An 18,646-nucleotide genomic window follows, 5' to 3' on the forward strand; every position below is an offset into this window, starting at 1 on the left:
TAGCAAATACCTAATATCTACTATATACATATACATTACCCTCTAATACGTCACTAACTCATAAACGATGCATGCACAGGCACTTGTTCATCAATAATCTTCGAATATATAAAATTCCCGTGTCACGATGTTAATTACCTTACTCCTCCGAAACGGCTTAACCGATTTTTACCAAACTTTATATGCGTATTCAGTAGGTCTGCGGATCGGCTACTAACTATTTTTCATACCCCTAAGTGATAGGGGTTGTTCACCTTTAATTTTATTTAATTATTTTTCTTTAATTTTTGAACGAGTTATTTCGCTTATTTTTTTATAATGCGGCATTAAAAATACATACAACTGGAAATAATTTATTAGTCAAAACAACGTTTGCTTTGTCAGCTAGTATTAATATAAATTAGTTGCTAACTACAACTACTTTAAATATAAAAGTTGCACACCTACAACTTCCTATATACTTCTTAAACATATACAAACTACACTGTTTCCGTATTTATTTATAACTTATATAAAATTTAAATTAAACAAGAAATGTAATTGTTGGTTTATCGAGAAAGCGAACACTTGTGCAACTATAATTAATATTACAAAGAATATATATTTAACAAGAATAACGTATCGCTAAATTGACTTTAAATATTAGCCGACATTTTGAATTAATACAATTACGCAGCATTTTAGTATCATTCGGTTATAGGTTATATTAAATTCTCTCTCTTAATTCAGAATTTACTTAAAATAAATATAAGAAAATACTTCAATCAATGTCAGTCTGTGAATTGAGGGGTAATATCACAAGGAAACCATTTTTTCATAGGCGGGGAAATAATCATGGACACCAACCTCCTCGGGGAAGGACGCGGGTAGTGTCAGACTCTTAAATTACTGACTAAACCTGGACCACCGTACAGCGTCCCCGTATTTAGTCGGTGGGCATGCATAGCAATTCATCACGTTCATTCATCATCAAGCATTCTCCTCTAGCCAAGAATAACGTCAGCACGTCTGTAGACAACTCTCTTATGTTCGAAAGGTAAATTCCTTTCCATTAATCAAGTTACTTAGACCTGTCGTCTCCATTAATTTGAGTGTTTTCGATTGTAAAAATATCACTCGGGCATCGTACCTATTCGAAATCACTGACACGCTACGTGCGGTTAGTAGTTCTTGTCTTCCCTGTGCCTTTGTCCCAAGCTGGATGATTTCAAGTTAATTTAACCATTCCATAAAATACAAAACTAATTAGACAGCAACCCGAGCCTCCCCTAAAAAGAGTACAAACTTTAATTAAAAGAGGTAATAAAGTTAATCAACTTTTTGTGCAACCTAAATATCACATCACATCACATTATATCCATATCACATAAGCATTTCCGGAATGAATGTGATAAAGAAACGTCACACGTCTTACAACAGCAGACATCGCATTCTATGTAATAGACTCCGGTGAATCTATACTAATGAATAAAGCTGAAGAGTTTGTTTGTTTGTTTGAACGCGCGTTTTGTGATGTTCCGGTTAGTTTCATATGACTGATTATATAGACGAAAGTTTTTTTCATGAGAGTCGTTAAAATACGTGCTGAAAAAACTATTGACAATATACCCGTGGTGTGGATTAATGTTACCAGAATTTTGAAAAAGATAAATTGTTCAAAATAAACTACAAAAATCGTACGACAATAACTGTCAGTCAAGTTATCAAAACTAACAGTCTAAGTCAGTCAGCTAAGCTAATGTCGAATTCAGGTGACACATTAATTACGAAAGTACCACTTAACTTAATCTGTATGATAACATTACTCATAAACGTAACATAGATAACTGCTCATCTCCTAGATCTCCCACATTTGGCAATAGACAAACATAACACAAAAACGTAAATAATACGTTTGTGATGTATGAAAACAAAACAGTGTTAGCTTAGACATGAGTAGGTACTGTCGCCGTGAAAATGGCTTAATCTTAACAGATAATTATTATTTATTTAGTAGTGCTTCTGTAAATTATTATAAAAATGTAGATTTTTTTACGACGGACCATAATCTGGATAAACGCGGAAAATATTTTGATTTGTGCTACGTTGAGTTCAGATTTAAACACATTATTTAAGGCACGACTTATAACTCATACCTAATTGTAATATTTTTAAAGTGCTTTCTACCAGAGCACAGACAAAGAAGTGGAAAGTATACTTTTATATATATACTCTTATAAGTAAACTTCACTAAATCACAGTATTTTAATTTTAACAGTATAAAACTTTTTATAACACTTTTGTAGCCGAGCGTACGGAACGCAATGCGAGTAATTTAATGTTAAACTAACAAACACTGTTCTCGTTTAAAAACATTGTGAAATTTTGTGACATGTCGTGTTTGACTGTACTGGATATAGGTCGCAGTAATATGAAGTTTAGGGCTTTTCGTATATGTCCTGAATTTGCTGATTTTCCAGTTGGATTGGTTTAGAAAACGCTACGTAAAACACGTTTCTTCGTTCTTTTGTCCGCTTCTATCTTGTTAATAGAGTAATGGAAAGGTTTTTCAGGTGAAATCTATATTAATATATAAAACTTAAGAGTTTGTTTGTTTGATTGTTTGAACGCGCTAATCTCAGGAACTACTGGTCCAAATTGAAAAAATATTTTGTGTTTAATAGACCATTCATCGAGGAAGGTTTTAGGCTATATACCATCACGCTGCGTCTAATAGGAGCGAAGATACAATGGAAAATGTGGAAAAATAGGGCAGATATAAATCAAAACTTATATCTTCTAACCACGCGGACGAAGTCGCGGGCAACAGCTAGTATTATATAATGCTATGAAACTATTATTACTATTGGGGGACGCTTTATAATAGTGCGATGCTCAAGGAACCTCGTGGTGATTCGCTACCCCACGTTTATCTTCTAATGAATGTAAGCTTTTCACTTATACGTAGATACGATTGTAAATTATTTCCCCCCGGAAAGACGCTGGCGGCCGCTGTTTTTACAATGTGTATATAAACTCAGGGCTCATAACACTTACAGACTACATAATATTAAAAACGAAATATGTAATTCGCAGTGTAGTGTGTTTCCTAGTCTCTACAACTACTACTTCAGTAGGTCGTACCTAGACATTAATCAAATCTCATGGAAAATGTTCCTTAGCTTCACCGTGACATAAGCTCCACACACTAGACGTTACAAAAACAGTGCAAAACGACACGTTTAGTGCGATTACTTAATTTATAACTGGTTTACATTTGTTATCAGTAATTTTTCGTAACACTACGGAGCAACGCCTGATAAATGCTGTTTGAGATTGACACACGAAACTCTTAAGACAAATAACATGGTCTAGTTTTTTGTGGATTTCGTTAGTTAGTTAAGTTTATTTAATAGTTATTTGTTTACTTGCTGTTGTCCGCGACTTCGTCCGCGTGGTTAGAAGTTATAAGTTATGATTTATACCTGCCCTGTTTTTTCCATATTTTCCTTTGTATCTTCGCTCCTATTAGTCGCAGCGTGATGGTATATAGCCTAAAACCTTCATCGATGAATGGTCTTTTCAACACAAAATTTTTCAATTTGAACCAGTAGTTTCTGAGATTAGCGCGTTCAAATAAACAAACAAAGTCTTCAGCTTATATATTATTATAGAAGTATAGATAAGGGAAGTTGAACTTCAGAATAACTGATTTTGATTCAGCATAACTATGAAACTGGTTTTGTGTGTCTTATTCTATGAAAACTGTTGTATATAAATACGGTGTTAAACTGATAAATTTAATGAGCGATGATATCACCAAAATTATTCATATGAAAGTAAATGTATGACAGTATTTCCGGGTGTATGTCTGTTACCGCTGAGCTGAAACCGCTAAACATTAATTTGTATTGATAACATGAGTACGTATCAACGCATGTAGCTGACCCTAGCCAAGCTTATTTAACTATTGACATCCACCGTCCCACGCTTTCGAGAAAGTCTCGCAGCATTGTAGGTTATACCTTGAACCACTGAAAAACCATTTCGTTGCATGACAACTTCTATAAAAATTAAAAAAATATAGAATTTAAAATATAAAGTTTGTACAGGTATAAGATATCTTCAAATAACCAGTTAATACCAGTTTTAGGTAAATATTGCCACAGATGTGTATCATTTTACATGGCACTCCGCAAATAGTATTTAAGCAATTCGTTATACTTATTACAAGGCACTTTTCTTAAATTATCACCGTTTATTGCTCAAATATGAAACGTATGATAAGAAAATGATGTTTTAAGTTGACTTTCTTTGCATGTTTGGTAGTTATTTCATAGGATATATACTTAATAGACTTAATGCCGTATTCTAGAACGAATTCCATAAATAAAGTTTTTCTAAAGTATCGTTAAATGTAGAGACAAATAGGTATTATTAGTCCTACTACTATTATAAAGGCAAAAGTTTGTAAGTATGGATGTATGGATGTTTGTTACTCTTTCACGTAAAAACTACTGAATGGATTTGAATGAAACTTTACCACAATATAGCTTATACATCAGAATAACGCATAGGCTACAATTTTTGAGGTTCCTAATGTGAGGTCGTAAAAAAACTCATTTTTTGCGCTTACATTGCAAACGCTGACTGAATCCTACAAGATAGATAGAAGGCAGATAGATAGAAGGCAGATAGATAGACAGAAGGCAGGTATAAATTATAACTTATATCTTCTAACCACGCGGACGAAGTCGCGGGCAACAGCTAGTTCCTTTATAAAAACGATTGGGATATATACTCAATAAACTTAGTGCCGTATTGTAGAACAAATTCTATAAATAAAGTTTTTCTAAAGTATCGTGAAATGTAGAGGCAAATAGGTAGTATCATTGCTTAAAAAAAATATAGAGTAAAGTAGGTATTCTTAGTTCTTTAAAAAAATGACTTCCACATTAAGGAATTTAATGCTCGTATCGCGGGGTTTCACCGACATCAAAGTCACATGCACAAAGCCACTCAGACTCAGGAAAAGCATTGGTTCACTACACAAACGCTTGTTCTATGTGGGGATCGAACCTGTGACACGTCGCGCACAGTAGTTTTGGTGTGGTCCGAGTAATCAAAGATATCTCTCTCAAGTGAAATGTAGAAATGACATATAGCAATTAGTAAATAGATCGTCATTGTAGCATAATATTATTAATATTAATATTTATTGATGGAAAGTCCTGAGCTCAGACGGCAGACCATCAAAGTTTTATAATATATCTTACCAAATCATCCTCTTATAAAATAGGGTTTTTACCATTGTATTTAGAAGTTTATTGTGTTAAGACGAGCAGACTTTTCGAGGAATTTTATATAGTTTAATAGATATCATATAATATTCTTTATTCCACACCATATAGAGAGAAGAGGATTAAAAAATATAAAAAAAAAATTGTGTGTATAAAATATTTCAATGTTAAGCTACTTTTTGTTTAACAATAATGTCATTCTTTAGATATGCTATTTATTACGTACGCGTTTAAAATCATTTTAGAAACAGTCAACAGCGAAAGTAGAGATCTGTATGTCGTCTAAGTCCTTTTAAAATATGTGAACCGAAGTACAGTCCAGTATAACCGAAAAAAAAAACAGTAATGACGCGAGTTCCGTTTACTTCTTTTGAATTTATTATTGACTTGCTGTTGCCCGTGACTTCGTCCGCGTGGGTAGAAGATATAAGTTAGGAATTTTTGAACGGAAGCCCTCAAAGATGAATAATTTTCCCTGTTATTTCCACATTTTCCATTGTATCTTCGCTCCTATTAGTCGCAGCGTGATGGTATTTAGCCGAAAACCTTCCTAGATGAATAGTCTATTCAACACAAAAATATTTTTTCAATTTGAACCAGTAGTTCCTGAGATTAGCGCGTTCAAACAAACAAACAAATTCTTCAGCTTTATATATAAGCATAGATTTCTGATCTGGGACGATATACTTTAACTACTTCCTCTTTTATAAGTTTTATGTTTTAAATACAACACTTTATCGTACTTGAGAACAATTGACGCGCTCAAAATCAACAGAGCCGTGAAAATATATGAACAATGAAACTCTAAATAAATGTATGCGTAAGTAATCATTATTATAACAATAACTCCAAGGTTAGTTTGTTTAAATATATTGTTCTATTTATAATGTTATGACAAAGATCAGGAATTAACAGGTGTGCAGATGCAGTTACATATTTTGCTGAAAACGATGTTTCTAAGTGATCTAAAAGTCTGGTTTTGGCTAGAGGGAGTCTTAATGGAAAACAATTCTCTGAACTGGGGTGAATCAAGATAGAGCGTAAACTAATAAAACTAAAACCTCGTTGAACAAAAAAAATAGAAGCACTAATATCCAAGAACTGGGGTCCTTTGATTTAATTCTTTAGTATACCAATTGAAATCCTCTAGTACTTCAAAAAATTATGCTATAACAGTCATTAGTTTTACCTTGAAAGCAGTTCGACAATTGTCTAGTAAAATTAGTGAAATAGAGAACATAAACTAAGTCGAACTTGACATAATAACGAGTCCTCCGCCACTCGCCAAATAAAGGGTAGAGAAACCATCTATTAGAAGTCGTGTATCATACTACATTCAGTTAAATTAAAAGAGAAAATAATAGTTGAATTCGACTTTCCATAATACGGCTGCGTCATCTCATGATTAAGGACTCCGGTAAATACTCGTGAGTATACCGTTATTAAATAAATCATTACGAATCCGCCCCTCTATACTTATTATAACTGTCTCACTAAAAGTTGGTAAAATGCTACTGCAACAATTTTAGGTAAGTTTCATTTCAAAACAAGTACGAGTTGTCGCTCTGTTATTTTAATTTTAATCACTCACAGATAACATGACTAAACAAGCAACAATTTCTCCATTGTTTGGTCTATAAACATTTTATAATACCTGTATGTACTAGCATTAACAACAATGTAACAACAATAATAATTAAATTAGATTTGTTTAGACTGTGTGCGAATCGTTGCGATAGTGCTGTTTGCTTTGTATTTGTAGAGTTTATTTTAGAAATGGAAACGTAATTGTAGAGTCGTGAAAGAGCTCTTTATATCAAAATTTTGGATTGAATGTGACAGCTGATGCAAGTATTTGTAAAAGGACTTCTTCTGTCTCGTGTTTTCCCAAACTATTTTTAGGTCGGTTTTTAATTTCATCGTTAATGTTGTTTTAACTCATTGTACTTTAGGTAAGAGTAAGCGCTAATTGAAAACATTTTTAATTCAACAGTTTTATCTATCTTTTTTATTTACAACTTTCAATTTTGTTTTGGAATACTTACCTACATACTGAATATAATTTAAGAAAAATTACCCTCAAAAAGGACGTGATCGTACTCACCAAACAATTTGTCCTAAAAAGGTGAAATTCAAAAGATATATAGGGGTAGACTTCCAACAAATCCTGTGACAAATAGTATTTTAAGCCAATAATTTTTTATACAAGCATTCTAACGATAAATATAGGAAATAGTTCCTAAAACACGGAAACGTGAGAACAAAACCTTTATATTTTACAGAATCTCTTTTGCAGATACTGGACCATGAATCCATCTCACGAAAATGACTAAAGCTATATAAAGAGAAGATTATCTTCAATTTAAACAAGACTTCCTTTTAAAAATGATTTTGTACTTGGCACCCTACTGCTTCTGAGGTTGGAAGATATGATGCGGAAAGTAGCAGCGATTTAACGCAATGCTCAATCGATTGATGCAAGCTTCGGTTGTTTATGGCTTTGTGTGTGATCTGGCAAAGAGTATGTGTCCGCAGACATGAGATGTGGAATAAAAAATGATCTCGTGTAGGAATTATAAAACGGCTCTGCTTCTGAAATTGTAATTAAAAATGATTAAATAAATGACAGAAAAATAAACATATCGGGTCCATACAAAGTAGATACATACATCCAGCTAACTGTATAAGCTTATCATAGCAAGAGAGAGTGAAGTTGTATTTAACAACTTCTTGCACATGCCGCAGTATCTATAATCAGTAAAAACAAATTATAACACCTACCTACTATTGCTATAAATAACATTACATACCTAACTTAGGGCCGATTTTTCAATCGCCAGATAACTATTACCTGAGGAATAAATATGGCCGTTTGACATATTTTCCATACAAAAGCTGTCAAAACGTCAAACTTATTCGTTAAATAAAACTTATCTGGCGATTGAAAAATCGGCCCTTAATCATCTAAATATACGATATAAGTTTTTTTTCTCGCTTACCTGTATCCTAACAAAAACGAGTAAAATTTTACCTGTATGTAACAAATTGCTAATTGCAATTTAAAATATACATTTTATATTACGTAGTTTAAAATTTCTGCCTACTGCCACATCTACTTCCCTCACGCCCCTATACTTCACAATTACACATGCACAGACCCCAAATGTATCATATTATGACGTGTGTTCAAGTGAGCGCTTTCGAATAATTGTACTTATTTCTACTCGACCACATGTGTACCTCATAGAAATGTTTGAAGATGTTTTTATACACTTTTTTTATTCCAAGTACGTTTTGTTCGAGATTCGCATAATTCGAGTGTCGTTGAGTGTTAGATTTGTATTATAATGGATGGTTCTGTGTAATGTTGAATATCATTTGGTTATTTGAATGGTGCATGTTAACATTTATTGTATAGAGACTTTTGAAGAGTGCTGTCTGTCCTTATGTTATGTTTTATAGAAACAAAGTAGAGGAAGATTTTTTCAATTGTAAATTGTATTTTATAATTAGGTATAGGTATAGGTATTAAGTTACAAAAAAATACTATTCTTTGTTTTTTGTCTAAATGTTACAGTTAAACAGCTAAATACAGATTTAATATGTTGTCTGGTGATCTGTAACAAAGTTTTTACCTAATACAATCACAAGTAATGTACAAAAATTTAACTCATTTTTATTTCTATGATTAGGTAAATAGTAATGTAATTTTTTTTAATTTATTAGTTTTATCAGTAGGTAATTATTCGTGGTTACATACGTTGGTACAATACTGTGCAGAATATATTTTTTAGTTTTTGTCAGTATAAGCATTTGCTAACGTAATTATTTCCGAAAAAAAAAAAGAATTTATCCATTTATATGCCATCCTCACATATAAAGTATTCTATATTGTTCGTCACACACGAAATCAAATCGTTCTCAAATTGTTTTCGAAATGTCCCTCGAAGGGATGTTTATTAGATTTGCTAAGGACTGTCATCCCTTCTTTTATAATCCGTATATTGTGCCGAAGCCTTTGTGGAGGCTCCCAATATATGTGTTTTAACACACAATAATATATCGCTAAGGGTTAAAAAGGGTATATTTAATGTACTTTTTTTTTTCGCCTGTCGAGTGATGTCATAAATGTTTTAATTTTTATACGTTAATTTTACTTCTCCTTTTGCACATAATGAAGTAAATAATTTAATCAAGTGTTAAAAATTACGATAAAATATGTTAAAACTATTATTTTATTGAAGTTACTATTTATAAGTTATCAATATACAGCAAGGAACTTCTATACACATTCTATTATAATTACGTAGCTGAATTAGCTGTTGTAACGTTACTGAGGTAAAATAAATAAAATCTGATTTCGTTATATTCAATGTCTTAATTTTCATAGAACATAAAAATTGCGATGGTATCCATTACATTATCACGAATATAGTGACTAGTGAAAGTAGTCTACCTACGCATTGAAATTTATTTAAATTTTAAATAACCTCTACAGTATTTTAATTCTAATCTATTGAAATTGCACAAAACTATTAAGTGCAAGTCAACTGAGTGTCTCCGTTGACACACCCTACTAATATTACATTCAAAATTAAGAGTCCTGTGCACGTCTAGATGAATTAAACGAATCGCACTTACCCCTTAAAAACCACTATCAAATAACACACACGATTTGCAATCTTAATACAGGGTGAATAGAGTAGGAAATGGTTCAGCAGATTAACTGACAATGGGTGTACGTTTGATCGCGGTATTATCCTCACAATAGTGTTCCGCATTGAAGCTACGTTGACAAATTGGTGTCAGAGGAATTTCGACTTTATTGTTGGGTGTGTAAGGTAGTTTTTTATTGCGGTGTAGTGATAATATCACCGCAGGGGTCGAAAAATCCATCCCTTGATAGTGACGCCCCGTGAAGTAAGCTATGATCTGTTCGTATCCTGAAATGTTGTGGGTCATATTACGAAATAAGACAGTTTGTGAAACTCCCGGATGCATTCTTATTTTGTAGGCTTTTGTTTTTTTTTTTCAGGAATGTATTGTCTATATTAAGTATTAGGTATTTTTTTTAAATGTTACAATTGTTTGCAATTAAGGTCTTTATGACTTACAAATGTCAATTTTTACCCGAGCAACTAGAGTCAATTATATAGACGTTTCGAAAGTGCCTGGAAAAGGTCCACAGGATAATTGAAATAAAATCATTTGCTTTGGAAGTTGATTTTACGATAATATTGTCGTAACTAGCTTGGTATGCTGCAAAATTTACTATTATCGTTAACAGAATATAAAACTCCGTGCAACCAGTTTCCGTTGGTGACATAATATGTGTTTTATTTAACCTACATAAAACTAACCGAACTAACTAAATACCTTCTTAATAACTTCATAATAATAATATTTTAATGAAACCAAACATATATCGTAAAAAACCAAGTTTTAAAAACAAAACACACATTCAAACTAAAACCGCAACACAGATTAGTGCCTATGAATAGAAGTAATGAAATAAATATTATGCCGGTGGGGCAAATTGTATAACGCCCGGGTGCACAAACCCCCAATTTAACGCTGCCCGGCCATTTCGCAAAACACCCGATTGTGTGCAGTTAAGAGCCGTGGATAATTTGTATGGTATTAATATATTGAGTGGAAACTTACTACCGGTTTGATTCCCGTCTTGTAATGTGTGCGATACCTTTACTATTTTGTTGCAGTTTGTGTTTTTTCTTCTTTTGTGCAATGAAGTGTTATATTTGTATTGTGTGGTATCAGTTCTGTGGTGTGAGGATGTTCGGAAGTAGGTTTTTGTTGCGTTGTTAGTTGAGCATGTGCTTGATTAAGAGGGCATTTTGTTATGCTAATTTCAATATTGTTATGAGCCTCAGCGACACATTGTAAGTCTTTGTCCTGTTTTTTTTTTGTAGATCAACTTCCAAAATTCAAAATTCAGTTATGACTATCACAAGATCTACTGTTGCACATATTTAGCTTTCAGTGGAAAGGTGAGTAAAACCTTTGCAAATTAAAATGTTTTTTCATAAACAACTATTTGCTCTGCAATGCGGTAGTTTAGACAATTGACATAAAAATGATAAAGAAGATTTATAAGCACTCGAGAAGATCGTTGTAATGTATGGAACTTAAAATTCAAAACACTTACGAGTAATAAAACTTCTATTCCATTTATACCACAATTAAGTATCAAACACAATATATGCTATTATTCAACATTCATTACTCCCCGTTAATACCGTCCCCAATATTAAATCCAACCCTAAATCCCGAATGCTCTCATTTAAATCTTATTTGTAGTTTTAAGTTTACAAAGTCAACAGTTTAGGAGTTTGTGTGCGATTGGGGAAGCGTTGGAGATTGAAATTAAAATAATCCTTTGGGAGTTGGCATTGGGATTGGTCACTCTTGTTCAATAGTTTTTTTTCTTGGTAGCTATGTATGGATGTATAATCAAAGAGGTGAGATGGATTGTATAAGAGACGATATGGCTGCAAAGTGCAAAGAGGGTTTATTGTGAGATGACGTCAGATAGAAAGGTATGGAAGAAGAAGTCATGTTACGCCGACGCCAAATAATAATAATTGGGATAAGGGCAGAGGTAAGCTGCTGTCATGTACAAGAATGACTGTCTGTGGTATGTAGTGATGGCACATCGGTAGCAGACAATCTATTTAATAGACTTAGTTATGTGTACATGTGCAATATTTTAAATTACTGATAAAGTTCTTAATTTGCCCGAATTAGAATGAAACCCAGATAACATCGATCAAAATTAAATAAAATTTGTGCTTTAGCATCATCATGTAAATCTTCAAAAAAAAAATCTATATTTATTATTCCTAAGATCACGCGTAACTTAGGTACCTATTATTAACACCAATAAGATCCAAAATATAACTAATAAACGTAGAAATTGTTTAAAAAAGTAAAATATTACAGGAATATAAACAAGTATGCTTAACTGAATTTCCAAAACTGCAACAGCATTATCAAAACGCTTTGTATCTTAAAGTATCAACATCCACAAAGCTACGGCGTAGCGTCTACGAGAGGGGTCTGGGGTCTACGTCAGGCGCGGGGTCTACGCCAGGGGGGATGTTTGCAGTCCTACTTACTACACTGCAGATGGGTGCATTCTCATGGCGAAGCAGAAATACAAACAACACTTGTTTAAGTTCCGAGATTATTCTTCACTTCGGTTTGAGATTTCAATGGATTAATTAATGGATGACATTATTTTTGTAGTGTATTTGTTTTTTTGTTCCATTTGTAGACTATTTTGTTGATTGAATGGTGAGAGAAATAAATTCTATTGAAAACAGTAACTATTAAGTTTAGCGTCACATGTTAGAACGCAACGAAGCCTAACTTAGACATTTCTTTTTCCCAATTCTGATCTACTGAAAAACTTTTTATTTCAAAACAACAATGATCTTTTTTGTTGAGAGTTCCAAAATAATTATCGTCGAAGTGGATGCTGATTAAATCTTTTGATTGCACCATATAACAACATTTGTTCTTATTAAATAATGCTCTTTATTATAGAACCAGCAGCACCTATAAGTACACTAGCACTTGCCTGCGACTCAACATGCTACAAATCGAAAGTAATCCCAAGTGTACATAAATAAGAGATAAAAACTATACTACATATTAATAAAGTTTATAAAATATCTGTGTAGAAACTCCAACCAAATACTGTGAGTGTTTTTCGTGAGAACGTTCGTCTGTACAAATTTTCGCGTTTATAAATTTATATGTATACCATGTTTAATGCAAATAAACGATTTATTATTATTATATATTTTTATTTTTATATTTTCTCCCTTCTGAAGGGGTAAAATTATCTTATCGCACGGACCGTGGTCAAATGCGAAAAGACTTAATATTTAATTAGTTGTGTAACCTGCGGAGACAGATGATGTCGTCAAAAACTTGCGCGTCAATCGGCAGGTGTTTAGTATGACCGCTTTTTGCAACGTGTTTAGTGTATATGATGGCACGTCAAGCACATCAAGGCATCTCTGCAGGCTCTTAGGAATAATACCGGTCGCTGAAACTACTATAGGGATAATGTGGATGGTTTCTGCACGCCATTGACGCTTTAATTCTATTGATAAGTCTTGATATTTACTCAATTTTTCCGAAATTGTGGTCTGTAGGTTATGGGTATTCGGTACTGCTATATCTATAAGGAACACGGTTTTGCTGATTTTATTATGAAATGTTATATCTGGTCTATTGAAATGGATGGTTTTATCTGTTATAATCGTCCTGTCCCAGTAAATTTTATAGTTACTGTTTTCAAGTATGGAATCTGGCTTATACTTATAATAAGGATCTTTTTTTGGTATAAAGTTATATTTGTGGGCAAGGTGTTGGTGAATTATGGCAGCAACTTGATCGTGACGATGTTTGTAGTCACTTTGAGCAAGGGATCGACATGCTGAAGTTATGTGCTGTATCGTTTCAGGACTAGCGTGACAATGCCTGCATAGATCATTAGGACAGTTAGGGCTTCTTATAATATATTTTTGATAATTTCGGGTATCAATAACCTGGTCTTGGATCGCCACCATGAAAGCTTCCGTCTCTGGGAAGAGTTCACCACGCCGCAACCATGCGTTCGACATTTCTTTATCGACATGTGGTTGCTGCAGGTCGTGACGATGTCTCCCGTGTAGAGACTTCTGCTGCCATGCGGCGATCTTTTCCCTTACGTCAGTGATCCGTTCGCTACGTTGTGGGTTTCTGTCTACGAGATTTAGTGGGGTATAGTGTTTGTCTGCCAAAATAACTGTTTCATGTAATGCGGACTGTTCATTATTATAAAAATATTAACAAAAATTAATAATAGTAGGATAAATCAAAATCCGTGATAAACTACACACGCCTACTATACCTATCATCTTACAAATATGTATAAAGGTTTGTCTCTCAGTTAGAAGTGCTGCAGTCGCGACATGATCCCTGTGGAGCACTGTGTCCACACAATATAAGCGCAAATAAACCCGCTCTTGGCTTCACTCGCGACGTCATCGCGTCATGCTCCATATGTAATACTAAAATATTCTGAGCTCTATGTGCGAAGGTATTTTTTAAAGCTCTATAAATGTTAGAGAATATTTAAAGTCACTTTTCCTTTTGATGAATATGGTTTTATATTTAGATCTGGTTTTAAAATAGAATAATGTTTCGCTCTTTGAGTCGATCTAGATCTGTGACATACACATAATTTTAATACAGTTATTTGTATTTCAGATCGACGGAGACATCATTCTTATAACTACATAAGTGGATGTGTAATTACTGGATATTGAAATGTGAGACATAAGTAACTAAAACTGCTAATATTATTTTTTGAATGGCGGTTTACCCATGGCTTATTTACTGGGATTGCCCGACTAGTTTCGGCCCAACCGGAGTTCTTAAAACCTCGAGGCGTCGGTCGTAAGCCGAACCAAGTGGGATTCAAGACCCGACATCGTGTCAACTGTCAACCACCTAACTAGTCAGGCAAACCTGATAAACATGCGTAAGAATTTTTTAAATGAATCCGTCTCATGAAAATTATTATAATTAAAAGTTAGTTAGTTTAATGCCCTTTATTGTATGTAACCTGTATTATATTCTATTAAATAATATTTTACTTGCACTCCAAAATGTATCAGCTACCTAGCTAATTAAAACCAAAAACCTACCTAACCTATTCCTTGTTTTTCCATTTTCCCTTCACAGCATAGACACGTATGAAAATAGTGGCCTTTCAGTGAATGTCTCGTGAAGTGAGCTGAGTAGAGATTACGTCGGTGTAGGCTGTTGGCACCTGTACTGCGGTGTTACACTGTAGGTGCAGATTATAGTGTGAGTGTACTTAGGTATGGGTGTAGTGGAGGGTATGTTTCTGTGTTCAGACGCCGTGTCTCTGCATGGTTAAAACGACAATACGATGGCTGACAATTAAACGAAAAAAAAAATACTTTTAGGTTGCGTATTTCCCATTTTATTAAATCACTTCTAAAAAACGAAGATAAAAACGTATTCAAAATTATACTAATATGTAACGTCACATGAGGCTCCAAGTTACAGTATAAGTAAGTTATTGTATTACGCGATCAAAGAAAAAATAAGCAAGCAACATTTTTAGGTAGATAAGTAATATCGCATACGATTTCATCTCCTGAGCTGCAAACCATAACCGGTTATTTCGTTACCCCTTACTTCAAAGTTTACCAAGCAGCGCGCCGTCACGTCACCAGTTTCCACTTTTAATGAAAGCAATTATTTTTCTTTAAGTATAAAAGAGATAACCTTTCCTTCCATAAAAAAAATTGTACTAATATAGTTACAACCAACCTCTTCGCTTAAGCTGTAAAACAAAATGAAAAACAACATCACCACTTACATGACAACAAACAATGTAATAACGCCTTCACATTCGCAAGTGCGATTGATAAAGAGGCGTCGATTGATTACATTGACACGTGCCGTGACAAAGGACGGGACGGGAAACACATCAAAAGTGTCCCGCCATTGTCATTTCACACTACGCTTAATACAAAAGTGTTGTGTTCATTTTCGATTGTAATTTGTTTGTTATTGCGTGGATACGGTTTTGTTGAACAAGGTTTTTTTGGAGTGTGTTTTTTTTTTATGTGGAGGTAATTTGATTGCTTGATTTGCGGCGTGTGAATCTAGTTATTTTGTGATTTGAATATTTTAGGTTGTATAAGCCAATTGTCAGAAAAAGTAAAGCTTTAGGTTATAAAAATTCTTCTAGTAATAAAATACATTAATGCGTTTCTATAATAGGAGAAACTTTTTCTCAGCACAAAAACATTTTTATTACCACGTTCACTTTTACAAAAACAAGAAAACACAAGTATCCTAATGCCCATTTGTTTTTGTCCCAAAATTATCTACTTACTTCTGAAAAAACATTCTCCTCTCCTTAAGACGCCGCGATATAACTAGTAGGTAGCAAGAAAATAAAATCGATATCACACCAAATGGGCAGTGATAACAGTCTGGTAAGTGCAATAGAGACTATTACGACCTATCTTGACTTCCCTTTTGTCAGCGAAAGCCGGCCCTCAATCAAGATAAAGGGGTGACCTATTCTTTGCCTACTGATTAAACATGATGGAATCTCTGGTATTTTTCGTTGTGGAAAAAAGTAGATTACAAGGTCCTTATTTAGTGCTTATTTGCGCTTGAGAAAAGTATTTATATAACACTTATATATCATACGGCCGGAGCCATGCAAAAATATTTTGTTTCAGTTAATATTTTCAATTCCATAATTTCGTTTGTCATTGTGAGTTAAACCTAATATATGAATTTAGGCTTTTTTTTAATGTTTAACAATTTTTTTTTATTAGGCACACATTAACTACGTAGATTGCCCATACAAAACAGTCGAAACCAGAAGTGCAAGCAAACAATTATCTTTATTTTCTATTATCTATTTTCTATTATCAGTGAATTTTCTGCATTGCAAACAATTGTGAAGAATTTAAATTTATGATGACAACTGACAGCAGAAATAAAACATTAATTAAAAAACTACTGAACTTAGATTCAACTAAAACATAAAACACTATAATAAAGACTTTCCAAAGGCAGATCCATAATGAACATTTAAAATTACAACAAACAGCGTCACAACATATTACAAGTACGTAATTAATAGTCCTCATATAGCCGCGAGGGTGTTTGCGATTCGCACTGTCGCACTGTCGCCCGTCGCACCGTCAGTCGCGTGTCTGAGCACGCCCTTATAAACGGCATTATGCGAGCAGTTGCAATCGAGATATTTGCTTATTTGATGGAAATATTGTTAATCGGCGGGGACTTGAGAACTGATAGGTATTTTTGATTGAATTAATTATGCACGGCTGTTCAAAAAGTAGTGTAATGTTTTTGATTGTAGGAGTATTTCGACTCCTGAAAAGCGATACTGCTTTTGATGTATGCCAATGGGGGGCTGATAACGTCAATTAACGGTAAAAGGTTTTGTGTACGCGATAAAAGAAAGAACACGTATGCAACATTTTTTGTAAATCTACTTCTAGTATTTTTCTCTTCAAATACCTAAATTAACAAACAAACGATACAAAAAAAAGTGCAAGAATCCTATTACTTTAATTGAAATGACCGTAAAACATAAAATTCGATTAAAACCGCAGTAGAATCGGAATGGATGGGAGCGTTTAATGCGATGACATTAAGTAGTAAGTAATGAGGAGCTAGCAGACAGCGTGTAATAATAAGTGTTAACTCACCAATCATAAATACTGTACACCCTATTCGACTGTGAGGCTGTTCATATTGAGAGACTGGGATATTTTTCTGGTCATTTTAGGAGAAAAACTAAAATATTGATTGATGAATAATGCGCGATTATAAGATGGCTTGGCGCTGCGTCTGCGTCGCGCTAGCGATCACTGATCGTTAGATAAACGATAGTGCGAAGAGCACTAGGGCTTAATAATAAGTGATTCTAGAATCCAGCTAAGTGCTAGTCGGAATGCGGTATGGAGAGTTCCGTGTATAGAGGTTAAAAATAAAGGACTGGTTGACAAATAGATTTGAAGGTAGGCAGCCATAAATTTATGAAAGTTACCACCATTGCGGTTGTTTTAGTGTATTTGTTGAAAATGCAGCAAAAGAAATACATTATATCAATAAAAGTTTAAAATGTCATGTCACTATCATCACTATTCTTGAGGTACAGATTGGTGATGGATCCACAACAGGATAGACAGTGATGCCTGAGTAATACGGTTACGTTTCTACCCTTTGGGTTCGGAATCTTGCGGTTGAAGTACGTTTTAAGACAATTCAGTATATATATGTAAATTGCTCTACAAAATGCACGTCATAGAACCCAGCCATGATAAGCAGTTAGAGGTGTGTTGCATGTCAGATTTCTTAAAGAGCAAGCAGTAAAATGCCTGAAGCTTCTTAAGATTCCTTGCAGAATATGCTTTTATTCATTAGAATAAGTCAGTAACTGTTCGGAAACATATAATGTACTTGTATGAGTACGTACTAGTGTCAAAGCTATATTCGATAACAGATCAAGAATAGGCTTCCTGCCTATATTTGTTTAATGGCTGCAAAGAATTTAAAAGATTTTTTTAATTCAAAATATCGGCTAACTCCGTATTCGAGAGAAAGAGAAATCGTAGATATACAATCACACACACACATACACACAAACTTTCACATTTAAATTATTGGTGAGAAACTACAATAATAATGCAACTGAATAGTATCACAATATGAGCATGACAAAGAAGAATGGAACCGCTGAATCTGTCTGCTTTTTAATAATTGAAATA

The sequence above is a fragment of the Trichoplusia ni genome, chromosome 25 (assembly GCF_003590095.1).
Source record: "Trichoplusia ni isolate ovarian cell line Hi5 chromosome 25, tn1, whole genome shotgun sequence".
NCBI classification, from domain to species: domain Eukaryota; kingdom Metazoa; phylum Arthropoda; class Insecta; order Lepidoptera; family Noctuidae; genus Trichoplusia; species Trichoplusia ni.